The following is an 18,397-nucleotide window of genomic DNA, read 5'->3' on the forward strand; positions in this document are numbered from 1 at the left end:
GATAACTCACGGAACCATAGGCTCGTTCTGAAGCGTCACAGAATATGTGAGCTTCAATCCTAGACTCGTCATTATCTGCGCAGGGAGGACGGTAGCATCGAGGTATCTGCACTGAAGGTAAATGTTTGAGCTCGGCTTCCCATGCTCTCCATCTCTCTAGCAATTCCTCATTAGGTATGCGCTCATCCCAGTTTATTTCTGACTTCCAGAGATCTTGAACCAGGACTTTAGCTCTTGTCGTGTAGGGTATGAGGTACCCTAGGGGGTCGTACTGTGTTGCTAGAACTTTATATACATTTCTGAGAGTGGGCTCTGAATACTCTACGGGTCGATGCCTGTAACCCAGGCAGTCTGTGAGACAATTCCAGCGCAGTCCGAGAGTCGACTCTTGTGGATCCCCACACTGTTCGGAGAGCCACAATTCTGTATTGGTAGCTCTAGCCTCAGTTGGAAGATGTTCTACTGCAGCTGGAGTATTGCTGGCCCACTGTCTTATCTCAAACCCTCCCAGAGCCAACAATCCACGCAGCCGGTCTATAAGGTCTCTAGCCGCCTCTACGGAAGTGAGACTTTGGAGGCAGTTGTCCACATAGAAGGCTCGTTCTATTGACTGCACGATGTCCTCGTTGCCTTCTCTCTGCTCTCTCACATGGTACTGAAGTGCATAAGTGGCACAGCATGGGCTACACGTAGTACTGAACGGGAGCACCTGCCATTCGAATACTGTTGGCTCTTCCTCCTTCTTATCTCTCCAGAGGAAACGCAGTAATGGCTTGTCTTGAGGGAGGAGGCGGATTTGATGAAACATCGCTCTAATATCCCCACTTATGGCTACAGTGTGTTCTCGAAACCGGAGGAGGACACCCAACAAGGAGGGTCCCAAGGTAGGACCAGTCAGGAGATTACTGTTGAGGCTTTGGCCCCCATACTGGAACGAGCAGTTGAACACCAGCCTCGTCTTACCGTTGTGATACACCAGATGGTGCGGTAGAAACCAGGACTCTTCTGTGGAGTTTACCTCCTCAGGAGCCACTCTTTGTATGTAACCGGCCTGTACTAACTTCTTTACCTCCTGGTGGTAAGCTTTGGCTCGCTCAACATCTCTAGCCAATCGTCGTTCTGTACTACGTAGTAAGGAAATGCAGGCAGTTTCAGGTGCTCTAAGTGGTGGTGAATTCTTACGTCGTAACAGTGGGGTTGCATACCTCTCAACTCCACTCACTTTTACTCGAGTAGTTTGGCTCTCTAGTAGCGCTAGAGCCTGCTGGTCTAACTTTGAGCGTATAGCCTCCTTGCCTCTGATGTAGGGCAGGGTATCGACTTGCCACAGCTTCTCTACGTGATGCAGGAGGTCGGAGGTAGGGGGTGAAAGTGCTGTGAAAAGACACCTCTGCTCCCCTGCAGGCGGGTGGATTAAGCTAGCAGGTCCTTGGAGGGTCCACCCAAGGGGTGTACACACCGCTACCGGAGCTCCCGGTGGACCAGCGATTATTGGTTGCGTAGGGAGAAGCAGATGGGGGAAGTCGGAACCTATAAGTACTAGGGGACATACTCTATCTAGAGTTTGAAGAGGTAAATCCTGTAGATGTCGGTATTTTCCCATTAGGGATCTAACAGGGTGACTATGCTCCGAGAGGCCGAGTTCATCTGCCGTGAAGGCATGATGAACTCTGAATCTCTTGCTTGAGTCATTTGCAGGTGATATGTCGAAGGCCACAGAGGCACCTTGAAGATCTACGACATCATGTCGAACCGTTCTTAATGCCAGGATCTCAGGCTTTGTCTTCAAGCCCAGGTGCTGAACAGCAGGGGAAAGGATAAGGGTCCGTTCGGAGCCATCATCCAGTACAGCATACGTTTCTAGTGAACGGCCGCCATTGTGAAGGTTAACCTTGACTACTTTTAACATGACTCTCTGCGGTCGATTGGGACGATCAAGGTAGATTGTCTCGGTGGGAGTGTTGACTATAAGGACCTGGTTAGGCTCCTGATAGACCGCTTCATGTAGTATTGTGAGGTGCCGCCCCTTACAGATGCTGCAGGGTTTCTTAAGCGTGCAGGAGTCCGGTTTATGATTGCGTCCACAGCGCCAGCAGCTTTTGTCTTTAAGCCATTCCGAGATCTGGCTGGGAGTCAGTGACTTGAACTTAGCACAGACACTCAAATAGTGTTCTCTCGCATTGCAGTAAGGGCAGTAAGGTTTTGGCTTCTCCTTAGGCTTGGAGAAGGCTTCCTTAAGTTCAGGGGGTTTATTGGGCCTCCTACAGGCACCTTCATCTGCTCCATAGTAGACAGTTGAGGTCATACTAGAGGCTTTCTTAGTTTTCCTCACCGACGTAACTTGTTCCGAGGATAAGGCAGCGGCTCGACTAGAAATGCGCTTAGCTTGCGCTTTGAGTTGTAGCCACGCAGAGAACTCACTTAGGGTGTAAGTTCTATCTGTTCCAGTTTGGAGTATGCCACGGTTAAGACAATACTCTACAAATCCATCACGATAGTTTACAGGGAGTTTGCTAAGGAGTCTATCTACATGTGAACCGCATCTCAGTTCGTAACCATTCTCGCCTTCTAATGAGATAAGATAAGATAAGATAAGATAAGCCTTTATTAGTCCCGCAATGGGGAAATTCACAATTTCCCCATTGCGGGACTAATAGCGGAGCATACCGACTAATGAATGCACAGATAGAGCGAAGTTATCAAAGCATTCTGCGTCGCCTATCCGGACAGGAGGGGAGTTCAGTATAGTGCCCAGTTCACTCTGAACTAGCTGACGAGGCTGTCCATATTTATCCTGTAGGGCCTGCATAGCTGTGGTGTATGGAGTAGGATCATGCATATAAGATTGAGCTAGTCTATATGCGCTTGGCAATTTTAAATGGTCTAGGAGCACCTGGTACTTAAATGGCTCAGTCAAATGAGAGTGCGCACCCATGAGGTTATCGAAGCCCATTTTCAATAAAGCGAAGTCAGACTCCTTACCACTGCTAAATCTAGGCAGAGAGGGTTTAGGTATCCCGTAGGATGTAGCAATAAGCAGCTCCATTAAATTGGCATTGGGTGTGCTTGGCTGTGGATAAGCAGGCATATGATCTGGAATTGGGGATTGTACTCGAGGTTCATTCCAGGGCTGTGCCGGCATTAGAGGAGGGTCCTGTGATAAGGGCCGATGTGTTTCATTCCTCCCTGCAGGTTGGATGACAGCTTCTGGACAGGAGTCCCTATGCTGATTAGGTGATTGGGTCCTTTGAGTAGCTTGTAACTGCGTTTGTATCACTGCTGAAGGTATCGGTTTAGCAGGGTTCGTCTTACAGCTCTCGGTAGGAAATACAGAATTCACGGGCTGAATCTGATGTACTGGTAACACTGCTATGCCTTCCTTAGGTGTGGAGTGCTGTGGGTAAGCACAGCTCGGTGGTATTGTGTCTAAAGCCGCTACTATGGGTTGAATCACAGGTGTAGGCGCGCGAATGTGTGAGGGTTGAGAAGACTCCTTAAGATACGCTGCAGTGAGACGTGCTTTCTCCAACTCTATCTCTTTATCCTTCAGTCGTTTCCGAAGAATGGACTGCTTGGTCAGGAACTCTTTACTTCTATGCGCAGCGTGAGCTTCCTCATCTAAATGACGGCTCTGTCGCTCCTTTTCTCTAATAAGTTCCTCTCTCTGAAAGAGGGCTTTACGCGCCTGATTATCTAGTAGCCGACACTGTTCCTCTATTTGGCACTCCTCCTCAAACTGGCGGTGTAGTTCTGTCAGTTCCAGGCGTCTAATATGTTCATCTAGTTCGGCTGCTTTGACATCGCTTAGGGCGTCAGTTATGGAGCGAACTGGAGTGGAGCTTGCACTGACCTGTGACATCGGTTTACTACCTCGGGATCCAGGATCAGTTCCGCCTGAGGGAGAGAGGCTATGCGGCGGATGGGGTGCATCAGCTGGCTTCGGGTGGTATTCCACTTCATAGTCATCAAGGTAGGCTGGTGGACATCTCTCTCGCTGGATACGTGGCTGCACTGAAGGTACGTGAGGGCCTTCGCGTGATGTATCCATAACCTCTGTAGTTATCACCGATCCGGCTCGAAGGACCATGAAAAAGAGTGACTGGCTCTAGTGTGTGCTGATCTGGTGAACGTTGGAGGTTGGAAGCTTCGGTCAGAAAGCTGGGCTCCGAGAGATTTTGGTTTTCCACTTTCGCTTTATTGAACATGGAATATTACAAGGATTGGATGAGAGATGGATGATACAGACATGAATTGGGATAGATGCCCGAAAAGATATGTGTAGATGGTTGTATATGTGTGGCTGTAATTACAGGAAAAAACAGATGAATTACTCAAATAGTACATTCAATCAATTACTACAAGGCTAAACAAACACATCCTCCAAATGAGTACAGTGACAAACGGAAATTAATCCAATGAATGAAAATGTTACATCTAACAGATCACCGATCATGTGTAGATACATTGAATGATATAACAGAACACTGTAAATTACTCAATCGCTCGTAACGAGCTAACAACAACACAGGTCGAAATAATAACGGCTCGCATCGACCTAGTACATATATCACACTCGCTGCAGCATGTACTACATTAGTACTAACAATATTGAACTCACTTTTGATATATTGACGCACACAACTTTCAGATAAAGATGAGACACACCGCTGTACAAAGTTATCTATCCTATCTTTCGGTAAGGACCAACGGACGCTGCGCGTGCGCATTCTACAAGCCCGGACTAATGTACTGCAACGCAATGAGAACAACTTCTTATATAAAACAACAAGATAAAACGACAGTCTTTCGTACAGAGAGTGTTTAAAATGACCAACGATTTTCCTCCCGCTAGCCAGTGCATCACAAACGCTACGTTGTGACAAGAGACCTTCGTGCACAACGAGGTTTAGCGAGTGGGCAACACAACCTAAACTAGGTAGCCCCAAATCATTCATGGCCTTTACCATGTTCTTGGCATTGTCTCTCAACACTACATGGACACGGTTCTTCGGAATATTCCATTCCTTCAGCATATCCTCGAAAGTTGCCGCGATAGCCTCAGCAGTGTGTGAGCCGCGGAATGGCTTGGCTTGCAGAACTGCGCTTTTCAACGTGAAACCCGCATCCACCCACGAAGCAGTCAAACTTAATAAGGTCATCGGACACACGTCTGAACTCCATATGTCTGAGGTAAAGCTAATCATAGGGACATCTTTCAAGCTCTCCTTCACATGTTCATAGACTCGGGTGTACAGCTGCGGTAGAGCCGTCTCAGTAAGGTAGCGCCGATTAGGCAAGTTGTACCTTGGCTCTAACTGTTCAATTAGTCGTCGAAAACCTATATTATCAACGACTGATAAGGGCTGGTCATCCAACGCGACAAATTCAACCAGTTTCTCTGTTATTGCTTTCGCTTTGACACTGTCAGGTGGGTATTTGTCACGTCTGTGAAACACACATTCTAAGGATTGCTGCTGACCTGTGCTAGCTTGCTTCTTTGAGCTTGCTTGGATGAAGTCGCTGTGTTCTTTGACGTGGTTTCGCTTTAAATGCTTAATTAAATTCGACGTATTGAAGTCTTTGGTGGTCGTGCCACCCCTCGAAATGCTGGCATTACAAATTTTGCAGCGGGCATTTTTGCTGCTGCCCGTCTCAGCCGAGAAATACTCCCACACCGCGGACATGCCGTTGGCTTCAGTCAAGCGCCATTTAGTGGTGCGCATGCGCGTCAATAAGCTTCACCATATCGGCGCTCTCTATTGCCGATACCGATGCTTTGTGTAAGTGGCAGTATCGGTGCCGATACCGATACGGTATCGGTATCGGTGCAACTCTAATTGAAACGCCTAATTAAAACTCCAAGGGGCAGCATGTACATAGAAAATAAAATTGGCCCGAGAATGGAGCCCTGAGGTACTCCACAAGTGAGCTCAACCACTGAAGATTCTGTGCTCCCTGTGGACACAGAAAATTTCCTGTTTGACAAGTAGGAGGACAACCAATCATGTGCAGAACCTGATATGCCAACCCATTCAGATAAGTGGCTTTTTAAAATACTGTGGTCTACTGTATCAAATGCAGCACTCATATCCAACAACACCAGAATAGACACCTTTCCAGCATCGGCGTTTAGCAGTAAGTCATTTACAATTCTCACGAGTGCTGTTTCAGTGCTATGCTTCTTTCGAAAACCTGACTGGAACTTTTCGAAAATATTGTTTGTCTCCAATGCCTGGATGAGTTGCCCTGCGACCACCTTCTCCAAAACTTTAGCCATAAAGCAAAGTTTAGAGATGGGTCTGTAGCTAGAGCAAACATTGGGGTCAAGGCTCTGTTTCTTCAGAAGAGGCTGTACACTTGCCACTTTAAAACAATCAGGAACACACCCAGAACTAAGAGAAAGATTAACCACATTCAGCAGATAAGGACCCACAGATTCTAAAACGTTTTTAAGAAATCTAGGAGGAAGAATATCAAGTGGGCTAGAGGATGGTCGCAAGTGCTGCACAGTCTCTGTTAACTCACCCAGAGAAATTTGTGTAAACTGAGTTAAAATGTCCCTGTTACAGCAGACAGGAGTAACATCCATGCACCTGGATGACAGGGGAATATCAGCTCTGATATCAGTGATCTTGTTTGTAAAGTATTTAAAAAACTGTTCACAGCTGATAGCAGAAGGCTGGATTGCCAAAGTTGTCCCATTCAAAAGGGAATCGATTGTAGAAAATAAAAACCTTGGATTATGCTTATTAGACATAATTTAAGTGTTAAAATAAGCAGCTCTTGCATCTCTGACCACATTATTGTATTGCAACATCAAGTCCTTCATATAAAGAAAATGTACCTTAAGTTGAGACTGCTTCCATTTACGCTCTGCTTGTCTATATTTTCTTCTGAGATCTACAACATCACCATTTAGCCATGGAGTGATATTGGATAGGGGTTTTGATCTGGTCTTATATGGAGCCACGTCATCTAAAATATCTACACACAACATATTAAAAATTATTTACAAAGTCATTTAACTCCATATACTGATGTAGTTGTGCAGATAGACTGTTAAAAGAAGATGTGAATCTAGCAGCTGACTTCTCATTTAAAACCCGAGAGCTTATAATATGTTTAGAGGACTCAGCTTTAGATAGAAAAACAGACTTGAACATAATGGCTTTGTGGTCAGAAACACATAAGTCCTCCAGCCTGAGAGCCTCCAGGTTAAGCCCAAGAGTAAAAACTAAATCCAACTTATGACCATGAATATGAGTGGGTCCAGAAATATGTTGCACAAAATTAAAAGATTCAACCATATTCAAAAAATCTGTTGCAAACCCATTCGTCTCTTCATCAATATGGATATTAAAATCCCCCACAAGCAACACTTTATCGAAATCAATGACAATAGAAGCTAACAGCTCTGATAGTTCTGATAAAAAGCCTCCACGTGGCTTAGGTGGTCTATATAAAACAATAGCACAGGTGTCTCGCTCAGAACTTTAAAAGCTAGCAACTCAAAACTTTCTTATACACCCAGGGACAAACTGGAGCATTTAAAACTGGACTTAAAAACAACAGCAAGTCCCTCACCTCGCCCACTCCGTCTCGGACAATTTAAATATCCATAGTCTGCAGGGCACAATTCACAAAGCTGCGAGTTCTCCCCCGGTTTAAGCCAGGTTTCTACTAGAAACATGAAGTCCACATCATTTGTAGAAATAAAATGATTTAGCAGAAATGTTTTGTTTGAAAGTGATCGAGCATTCATTAGTGCCAGATTCACAACAGGATTATTTATCGCCAACTGCCTCAAACAGGAGATTCTCCGCAGATTGTTTGTGTTGATACCTCGGGATCTAAAGACGGGTCTCGTAATGGCAGAGCTGAAAAAAGCGTCGGAATGAACAGGACGCAGCCAAGCATACCGCACCTCCAGCGAGCGTTTGGCCATAGACCGGCCGAGCTACTTAAGCACGCCGGCAGATATAGCAGGACAGCCCGATACACAAGGCGACCATACCTGCGTATTACACCTCTGTTTCAGCCAGACCAGACAGCCTCCTCTTTTCCCACGTCTCCTACGTCTCTGCCTCCGTCGGATAGATTGCCACTCACAGGTGAAGGTACGGCAAATCTCACCAGGAACAGTCAACGGTCGCGCAAATTTTTGTGAACCAAACGCTGGATCAGATGGAGTTAGCACACTCTCGCGTATATGCAACAGGGTTTCACGATCATAAGAAATCGCAGTATGTCCATGGTATAACATCGCCAACAGCAATAAACAAACACATAAGACAGGTACCAGCACACCTGAGACGTCGCCACACACCGGCGCCATCTATGGAAGAAAAATAGTTCCATCGGATTTTGAATTCGTATTTGAAGCACTGAATTTGTTTGCCCTTGAATTTGAAGCTCTGAATTTTTTTTGCACTGAAATTATGCATCTGAATTTTGTTGCCTTTGAATTTAATGCTTATTAAAATACAATGAAAAATAATTCGAGCATTAAAAAATTCAAAAGATTTTTTTTCAAGTTGCTCGAATTCGATTGGTCAAATTTGGCTCACAAAATACGCGTGCAAAATTTCGCGTGCTAAAATACGAGTTCAAAGATATTCAGAGTACACATCCGGGACACAAAGGATGAGCAATCGATTCAAGACTCCAATCGAACCAAATCCAACCAATCACGCTCCACTGGTCACGGCGCTGTTTGAAGCCACAGGCGGAGAGAGAAAGTGAGTTATGTCGGCGCACGGGATCGGCTCCTCTTCGGTGAGTGTATTTACTCCTTTATTTGTCTATTGTGGTGTTTTTAAGATTCAGTAAGATACAGTAAACGACGTGTTGCACATCAGAGGTTTGCGCTGGACTGATCTTTTTTTTAACTCGCTATGTAGTCAACATAGCTGCGTATGTGTGTGTCCGTCAGTCCACACTGTGCTTTATGATATTATATTTATCATAAAATCATTACATTCGTTTATTATTTCCTTACCAGTCGAGTAGTTTACAACTGTTTTTAATTCTCCGTGGGGTAATGGTTAGTGACGAGAGGTTCGGACAAACCGGGCCTGGGTTCGATACCCGCGACTGACGAGCGATTTGTTATAATTAATATTTTTTATTCATTTATATATATACTGGACCGGCGCCAGGACATATACAGTGGGGGTGGCGGCGTGTGACGATTGTTAAGCGGGCAAGGGGGCAGTAGCAATAGTAAAATAAATGGGTCTTATTATTTAAATTGAGGGGGCGGGACACCTCGCCTGAGGGGGCGACGCCCTTTTTTGAAGTGGAAGTTTCAGAACTTGAGTGCAAGTTGTTTTGTTTTTTTAATACAAGGTATTTCAGTTTGATCATATTCCAGGATTGAAAGGTTGTGGTGAGATCTATGGGTAGCTGTAACAAGCATCTACTATGATGTTCTCCATTACCTTGAAGGAGAGGGCTCAGCATTTCCAACATCACACACATCTTCTGTTGCCACTATGTGTTCCTACCATGCCTGCAGGAAGACCTAGATACTTTTTGTAGTGGTTGGGACAATCATCCAATAAGAACAGAGAGCCACATGACCCCTAATCAACTGTGGGTGCTGGGTCATTCACATCACCCAATTCCTGCAGCAGATAGCACAGAGGTACATGCAAGTGTAATATGATTTTAACAAATAGTGTGGTTTATGTATAAAGTTTGGAAGTGGCTATTTTATCCACATAAGTGTATACAACTTATTTGTAGGGAATGGAGATTCCCAATATTGAGTGGGACAACACTGGACTTCCCATTGATGACCACTCAAATATCATTGTACCACACACAGAATGCCCACTGACAGATGAACAGATGACAGCTTTGAGAGATGCAGTTAACCCAGGAGCTGCATCCCAGTCCTCTGGCTGTGATCTTTACATTTCAGCTGTCCAGTTTTGTGAGAATTTCCTGTCTATTTGAAACAACTGGTCTGAGAATTGGAATAAAATAACATCTTTACAAAGTTAAGACCATATGAATGAAAAATTAATGGCAAATTTTGTCATCAGTTTTAGTTTGAGTAATAAAAAAAACAATAAAAAACTGAGATGCAGCTTCATTAATTTTTTTAATTATTTACAGAGTAGGAGACATTGCAGTAAATGGATACAATCAAAAGTTGTTTGATTGCCCAATTTTGTTATTCTGATGTTTGACATAAAGGTAAAAATTATACACCACAGAAAATAAAACTAATTAAAACTCATGCTTGACTCACTTTCATTTTATTAAGAGTTGAAGTTTTCAAAAATGAGTTAGTCAAATTCCCTTCTGCCTCTTTTGGAAAAAGCAAGGCCACTGTCAGGTCGTCGAGTGAGCACTGTCCACATTGGGGATTCTTTAATCCCTCGTCTAATGCCACACTACACGACTTTTCAGTCGCCAGGTTTTTGTGCCGTTCGCACTACACGACTGGTCGTGCTGTAATCGCGAGTCTGTCAGTTGTTGTGGCTTTCACACTACATGACTGATCGGCGACGCGGGCTCACGAATTACACGACTGGGGAATCGCCGACTCATCTGGCTGCCGTCCAAAAACACGAGAACACGAAAACGAAACTCTCGCGAGAACCAGCAACACCACATAGAAGAAAAAAACAATGTACATGTACTCCACATTTTCGTTATTATTTTTTTTACCGTTTAAACACTCCATAGTCCCAAGTTGCCAGAATTATTTCATCTCTCCGTTGCAGTGAACATATATATAATCAATCGCACTATTTCTCCAGTGCTGTCACAATAACTTAAACACAGTGTTGTAGTAAAGTTGTAAGAAAGGTGAGGAGTTTGTGTGTTTGCTGGGTTACTGTTTTGAAAGCATTCTTGAAAGTTTTTTACATTCTTCAGAGATATCTTCAGCGGTGCCGCGGTTCTCTCTCCGCGTTCCCATTGGCTGTAGCTAGACGCTGCTGCCGACTCTCAGTCGCCGACTGCTAGATATTAAACATGCTAGATATCTGCCGGTCGTCTGCGACGAGTCGGCGACGGCTCGGCGAGCGTCTTTCAGCAGTTCACACGAGTGATCGCCGATTTGCCTCCGACCACAGTTTCTGTCGCCGATCAGTCGGCGACTGAAAAACCAGCCTAAAATCGTGTAGTGTGAACCGGGCATTAACTGCTTGATCTGTCTTGTGACACGTCCAACTACCTGTTTAGAGTAATAAACAGAAGAGAAAATGAAAAAATAAATTCCTTATCCAAAAGTAAACTCAGAGAGAAAGATTTTATACATATAATAATAATTTAAAAAAACAAATCGCTCGTCAGGCCCGTTTTGTCCGAAGCTCTCGTCACTAACCATTACCCCACGGAGACAGTTGAAAACAGCTGTAAACTACTCGACTGGTAAGGAAGTAATAAACGAATGTAATGATTTTATGATAAATATAATATCATAAAGCACAGTGTGGACTGACGGACACACACATACGCAGCTACGTTGACTACATAGCGAGTTCAGAGCGAGTTAAAAAAAGATCAGTCCAGCGCAAACCTCTGATGTGCAACACGTCGTTTACTGTATCTTACTGAATCTTAAAAACACCACAATAGACAAATAAAGGAGTAAATACACTCACCGAAGAGGAGCCGATCCCGTGCGCCGACATAACTCACTTTCTCTCTCCGCCTGTGGCTTCAAACAGCGCCGTGACCAGTGGAGCGTGATTGGTTGGATTTGGTTCGATTGGAGTCTTGAATCGATTGCTCATCCTTTGTGTCCCGGATGTTTACTCTGAATATCTTTGAACTCGTATTTTAGCACGCGAAATTTTGCACGCGTATTTTGTGAGCCAAATTTGACCAATCGAATTCGAGCAACTTGAAAAAAAATCTTTTGAATTTTTTAACGCTCGAATTTTTTTTCATTGTATTTTAATAAGCATTAAATTCAAAGGCAACAAAATTCAGATGCATAATTTCAGTGCAAAAAAAATTCAGAGCTTCAAATTCAAGGGCAAACAAATTCAGTGCTTCAAATACGAATTCAAAATCCGATGGAACTATTTTTCTTCCATACCATCTTTCCACACCCAAGTACCAGAATATGAAAATATTCTAGAAATTTAAATGATGTAAACGCTGTGATTTTATGTATTAGTCCCATGTAATTTTTCTTTATGCAGAGTAACAGGGGATCTAATCCTGAAAACATCACAAAGGTACAATAAGTTTTAAAAAAGCCAGATTATCTCAGTTTTGTAGAACTCATCTCACTGGCTTTGCTGAGAGACAAGTGATCAGTGTTTGCTGTTTTGATACTTGTATTCTGTGTGTGAGAGAGTATTTATTTTTTCACAGGAAAGCACCAAACACATGAGAGAAGGTAAGTTTAGAGAGAATGTTATTTATTACAGTGCTTAATTGTATCCTCTTCTGCAATGACAATGATCATGTTCCCTGTGCCACTTCAAATATATTTTTTATGATTTTATATATTTTAAATCAGTGAAGTATTTGTCCTGCATGAAATGGCATATAAAGGTTTATGTGATGAATGGATGACATTGTCACAGGCGAGGTAAGACAGGATGCAGAGACAAGCAATCCACATACATGTAATTTTATTATAACATAATAGTGTCTTCAAATGTAGCGCTTAGCAAACAGGCAACACTAAATGTAGAACACACGAAATCGACTCACAAAGAAGAGCAAAGGACAGGACTAGCACACACAATATATGCGCAATACATAACGTGCCCCGCGTGTAACACATTAGACTGACGAGATGTATTAACATATATTCAAACAACCACACCCACAGGAAGTACATATATGGATGTGGATTATGTATACACAGACCTGAAGTGAGGGGTCCAGGGCTGTAAAGTGACAGACATGATTTAAATGGAGTACTAAAATATACTGCAAATATTGTAATTTACATAAAAATAAAAACATGCAGATGATGCAGAGGTAAAACGTGCAATGTGGAAGTTGATGTGCCATGTGTTGTGAACTGTTTCTGTACTGTTATTATGTACTGAAGTTACACCCACAGTTATGAAGTGAAGCCTGCAGTAGTTTCACTTATTTGGTTTTAGGCTCCAGATGGACATTGAGACCCCGTCACCACCAGAGGGTCAAATACGTCTCTATCATAAGTGGGAAAACACTTGGTGTTCATGAATGTTTTCTGCAAAGGCTCCACAAACAAATACCAGACCTACAGCAGGTGTCTACAGTGGAGGAGTGTGATGTCATTCTGCTGTTCTGCCCCATTGTGTCATCGGCTAGAAGTGACATTGAAGCAGCACTGAAGCTCATTACTGAAGCAGGTAACTCTGAGCCTCTTCACTGTGAACACATAAGATATTGGGCACACACTGCTCCATCATGTTTGACAAGATAAAGTCCTGCTCACAAGATCAAGTCTTGCTCTCTGTCCACAGTCTCCAAGCCTGCTGTTCTAGTGGTGCTCCATCACACATTTGACCAAAATTACACTGTACCAGATAGCAGCAGATCTGTAACCAGGAAGAACACGACCACAGTGGACTGTCTGTTCCATGAGGATCGTGGATTATTGAAGTGCCCAAAAAATGAGGACGCAGTAAAAAAAATAGTAGAAAACCTAAAGCGTCAGGTACTGATATTATACTGTCACAATTTTAGCCTGTTAGTTTTCTGTTTATCTCTGAATCTGAGTACTGATATAGGGTCAAATCTTTTGTTAGTTTTAGAGTGTTTTTGCACACATATAGCCTCCAACACCTGAAATCTCCAGTCATCCAGAACAGGTAAAATAGTTGTCAGAAAAGATGAGAGTTACTGGATACAAGTTTCTTTATTAAACATACAAAGTGTGACCGGCGAGGAGTGCAATAAAAAAGAGAAAGCGATCACACCAGTTTCAGGGAAAAGGGAGGGTTCAATGGAGAATGTGCACAACACAAAACCCGTGAACTAATCAAAATGAAGGATACGATAACCAACAGTCAACTGGTACAAAGACAAGACATATATAGACAGACAAACGACCCTCAAGTGTTGTGTTGACTAATGGGCCACACCCACCTGAGGGACGAACACAACGCAACAATGACAGGACAACATGAAATACTGCCACTGCAGACGTGGGTGGCTGGCAGGGGCCCCCCGTACCATTACACAAAGCAACGAAGCAGGTGAACTCAAAGTGGAAAACAGTGCCATGGCTGTCAACCTCAAATGGAAATTGTTAGATGGTAGAGGTCACTGCACAGAAGGAGAAAACACGTGATGGAGAACTCAGATCGGACTCAAAGGTAGACAGGAGACTCTGTCCAGATTTAAACAGTACAGGTAATGGAGACAGGTGCAGGAGTGTGGCCAATGATCAGGGCAGGTAATGGAGACAGGTGCAGGGGTGTGGCCAATGATCAGTGCAGGTAATGGAGACAGGTGCAGGGGTGTGGCCAATGATCAGGGCAGGTAATGGAGACAGGTGCAGGGGTGTGGCCAATGATCAGGGCAGGTAATGAACACAGGTGCAGGGGTGTGGCCAATGATCAGGGCAGGTAATGAAGACAGGTGCAGGAGTGTGGCCAATGATCAGGGCAGGTAATGGAGACAGGTGCAGGGGTGTAGCCAGTGATCAGTGCAGGTAATGGTGACGGGGTATTGAATGAGGAAGTGCAGGAGAAGAGGACGTGGGGGTGTGACACTAGTACAGAGTGATCAGCTGAGACTCACCTTAGCACAGTTGTAGATTTGAATACTTTGTCATACATTTTTATTCACACGTGTTCATGATTTTGTGATTATAATAATGATGTAACACAATATGTTCCTCTTTTAGGATGAGATGAAGCCATTAACAAGTAAGTGTCTGATGTTCAATGCATTTAAGTATTTAGTATTTTTTACATGTGCTGTGTGAACCCACAAGACAAACAGTGTCCATCCTTTCAGACTCTCCATGGCACTGAGAATTTGAAATGTAGCATATCAGAAAGTCTGTTTTATTATGGAACAAATCAGATGAAGTTTCTAAAATCATTCCTCCCCTTTATCCTTTACAGGCAGAATATTTGAAAACACAATGTGCAAATCTTCTTAGGTGAGGTTCTTTACAACAGGAACTGCTTTCACAAAACACACCAAACAACTTTCATGCAGCTGTGTTACAGGTGAACTCTCACAGGTACCCGTGTTACAGGTGTAGTCTCTTATGTATGTGTATTACAGATGAACTCTCTCAGGTACCTGTGTTACAGACATGCTTTCTCTGGTACCTGTGGTACAAATGTATTCTCTCAGGTGCTAGTTTTACAGAGGTACTTCTTCCCCACCTATCAATCACACCTGAGAAAATTTTCCATGTGCTTTTAGGGAGGGTCCGCCAAATCTTAAACTCTTCTTAGTTTCTTAATTCTCTGAAGTTCAAACTCAGTGGAGATCTATTTAAATATTTTAGAATTAATCTGTTTAGCACACTTCCACATACCATCTCACATCCTGTTTTACTCTGATGTGTTTTATCAAAGGATGAAAACAATTATTGACAAGCTGATGTTCTAGAGATGTTAAGGTGTGTTATTATGATGTAACTTCATGTTTGCAGTAATGATGAAATATGAAAGATGATATTAGGGAGCCAGTCTTGCAATCAGAGTGTCATGGGTTCGATTCCCAGCTAGGCTATCACTGAAGACTGTTGAGCAAGGTGCTTAACTCCACATGCTCCCCGGGCGCTGGGGCTTGGGCTGCCCACTGTATGTGTGTACTCACAGCCCCCTAGTGTTCACTAGTGTGTCCTCATTGCACAGATTAGTTAAAAGTAGAGTACAAATTCTGATCTGTGTGTTTTGCAAAATTGGCATCTTAAATAATAATTTCCGTAAATCTTGATGTCATGCTGAAAGTTTTGATACAAATTGTAATTTCTGCCTATATACCGGAAAACAAATATTCCTATTAATCAATCATCTTTTTGAACATTTTATTGTACAATAAATATGTAAAATGCAAGTTGGTGTCTGGCACTGGTATATCTGTAACCTTTTACATCAATAATTAATAAAATAATAAATGAAGTGAAATATTAGAATGGGAGTGGCAACTGTACTGAGGATGGTAACTATGGTGACAATGGTAACCATGGTGAGGATTAAACTGAGTTGAAGTTCCTGTGGGCCTCCTGTGGACCTCCACTGGTTTATCAGTCCACTGGGTCTCATAAACCATAAGGCGGATTATTGAGGATACGTGGGGTTATTGTAAACCTGTATTGGGGATTACACAAGGGACTCTGGACACTCCTGGAGTGATACAGATCCTACACTCTCAGTCTCTGAGGACCAGACGGTTTAGAAATGACTCACTTGGAAAAACTAATCAAATGTGTCAGTGGACAGAATCTCAGTATTGATTATCAATTCTGTATTGAAAAACTAGAAATTTGGTTTGATTTGTTCAAAAGAATCTGCTTTGGTTTTGTATATTAGTAATGCTGCAATGTAATAATTACTATGTGAAAGTTAAGCTAAAAGACTAGTTGAAACCTAAGAAAATGTATTTCAGTATGAATATACTATTCCCCCAGCGTGTGTGCTTCTGTTCGCAGTAAATGTGAGGATAAAGGCCATTGTAGTAAAAGACTCATCATCCAGAAATAATGTCAAACTACTGGAAATATTTGTCTGTATTTGTATTTGCCATTAAAATGCACCATATCACAGTGTGTGGTTTGTGAATGTGTGTGTTGTGGCTGTGTGTGTGTGATTTTTATGTGGTCAATAAACTCACTGAGCTGGAAGAGCAGATGTGGGGCTGACACAGACTTGACAGTGATAATCTGCTACTAATCTGACGTTCTGGAATGTGGTTTGGAATGTTTGAGATGGTTTGGAATGTTCTCTTGGAATTTGCCCGTTTGCATTCTATTGAGACGTACTTAGACCAACGGTGTGTCCCAATTGCATACTACACACTAATATTATTAACTATATACTATATAATGATCTTAATAGTATGGGTTTGGCAGGGTTAGTACACAAAATATTAAGGTACTAATTTATTTCGTACTAACAGGAAGTGATGAAGCATTACTATGCTGTTGCTATACTATCGTGTCTTTGGAATATGGATTTACAACTTGATGAGGATTTATTTACTTGATAGGGATTTGTTCTTTAAATTTAAAATGAAAATTAATACTTTTTACTGTATTACTTTACACCATCAAAGACACTCAGGCAGAAAAGTGCTACATTTACTGACTTTATGTGTAAATTTGTTTTCTTTTCAAAGATTTTCTGAGTAAATCACAGCCTTCACAAGTTTTCCACAGAAATGGCATGTGACGGGTAGGGAAAGTGCAAATGTCACGGTTTGGCGGGCCCCCTACTGGTCGCCTCCGTATACAGCGACAGCTGTCCTGTTGTTGTGGTTGTTGTGTACATCCCTCAGGTGGAGCCCGCGATCCGTCTCTCCTGAGTGTCGTTTGTTTGCCTATATATGTCTTGTCTTTGTACCAGTTGACCGCTGGTTATTATATCCTTAATTTGGATCAAATCACGGGTTTTTGGTTTGCGCACTTTTCTAAGAAACCATACATTTTCCCTGAGACTTGGCGTGATCGCTTCCATTTTGTTTCACTCACCCTGCCCATCACAGAATAACCAGCTGCTTTCGGAAGCCGCCAGTCTCCTTTTCTTTCTCCTTCGTTCGTGGTCATGTCTCGTGGTAAGTGTTTGTCTGTGTGTTTGTCTGAAGAGCTGGGTCGTTTTTAATTTGTCCTGCCATGCTTGAATGTTGTGTGGCACGGCGGTGACTAGGGCAATCGACCTTGATACAGCTCTTCGTGTTGAGTGTGTTGTTGTACACAATCGTGTAGATCAGTGTGCGTGCTCCTGTGTGTTAAATGTTATGTGTGTGACGCGAGTGCCGCACATCACCGTCGCCTCGCTCCCCGATTGTCTTGTTCTGTGTGGAGCACGCATGTGTGGGTCCCGTCTGTTTGCCGTTTGTACACTGTTTTTTGTTTGTCTTTTTTCGTGTTCGTTTTGTCCTATTGCGTGTTGCATGATTTGTTTTATGTAATTCCTTGCGTGCACTTCCCCCCTAAATGTGTGATGAGTGGGGGCAGCCCCGTCGACAGGGGGGGACAACCGGGTCTGTTGTCCCGGGCCCCAGGGCCAGGGGGGCCCATCAAAGAGCCCAGCAATTTATTTTTTATTTAAAGTCTATAATTTTAAATAATCTTGAAATCATTCATTAATATTCTGTACTCAAAATAAGCTCAATGGCTAAAATACATGTTTTTTACCTATCTGCATATTTTCCATTAAAGCCCCCAACAATTGGTGACCTCCCGACGTGATGGGAAGAGATAGATTTTTGGAACACGTCTTCTAAATTACCGTTAGCT

At 43.0% G+C, this 18,397-nt stretch overlaps 1 protein-coding gene and 3 long non-coding RNA genes across 6 annotated transcripts in view; 3 read left to right on the forward strand and 1 right to left on the reverse strand.

Moving 5' to 3' along the window:
* LOC143518458 (uncharacterized) overlaps nt 1-18,397 on the forward strand; it is a 203,616-nt gene that overhangs the window by 9,632 nt on the left and 175,587 nt on the right. The gene's annotated exons all lie outside the window — the stretch shown is intronic.
* LOC143518457 (uncharacterized) lies at nt 8,620-10,555 on the forward strand. Its single transcript, XR_013132200.1, has 2 exons — nt 8,620-9,646; nt 9,748-10,555. It is a non-coding gene; the product is annotated as an uncharacterized LOC143518457 (long non-coding RNA).
* On the reverse strand, nt 10,090-12,049 carry LOC143518456 (uncharacterized). The gene is made up of 2 exons (XR_013132199.1): nt 11,622-12,049; nt 10,090-11,191 (listed from the first exon to the last, which is right to left on the reverse strand). It is a non-coding gene; the product is annotated as an uncharacterized LOC143518456 (long non-coding RNA).
* LOC143518239 (uncharacterized) lies at nt 12,165-13,256 on the forward strand. Its single transcript, XR_013132110.1, has 3 exons — nt 12,165-12,203; nt 12,343-12,367; nt 13,089-13,256. It is a non-coding gene; the product is annotated as an uncharacterized LOC143518239 (long non-coding RNA).

This window comes from Brachyhypopomus gauderio, chromosome 7 (assembly GCF_052324685.1).
Source record: "Brachyhypopomus gauderio isolate BG-103 chromosome 7, BGAUD_0.2, whole genome shotgun sequence".
NCBI classification, from domain to species: domain Eukaryota; kingdom Metazoa; phylum Chordata; class Actinopteri; order Gymnotiformes; family Hypopomidae; genus Brachyhypopomus; species Brachyhypopomus gauderio.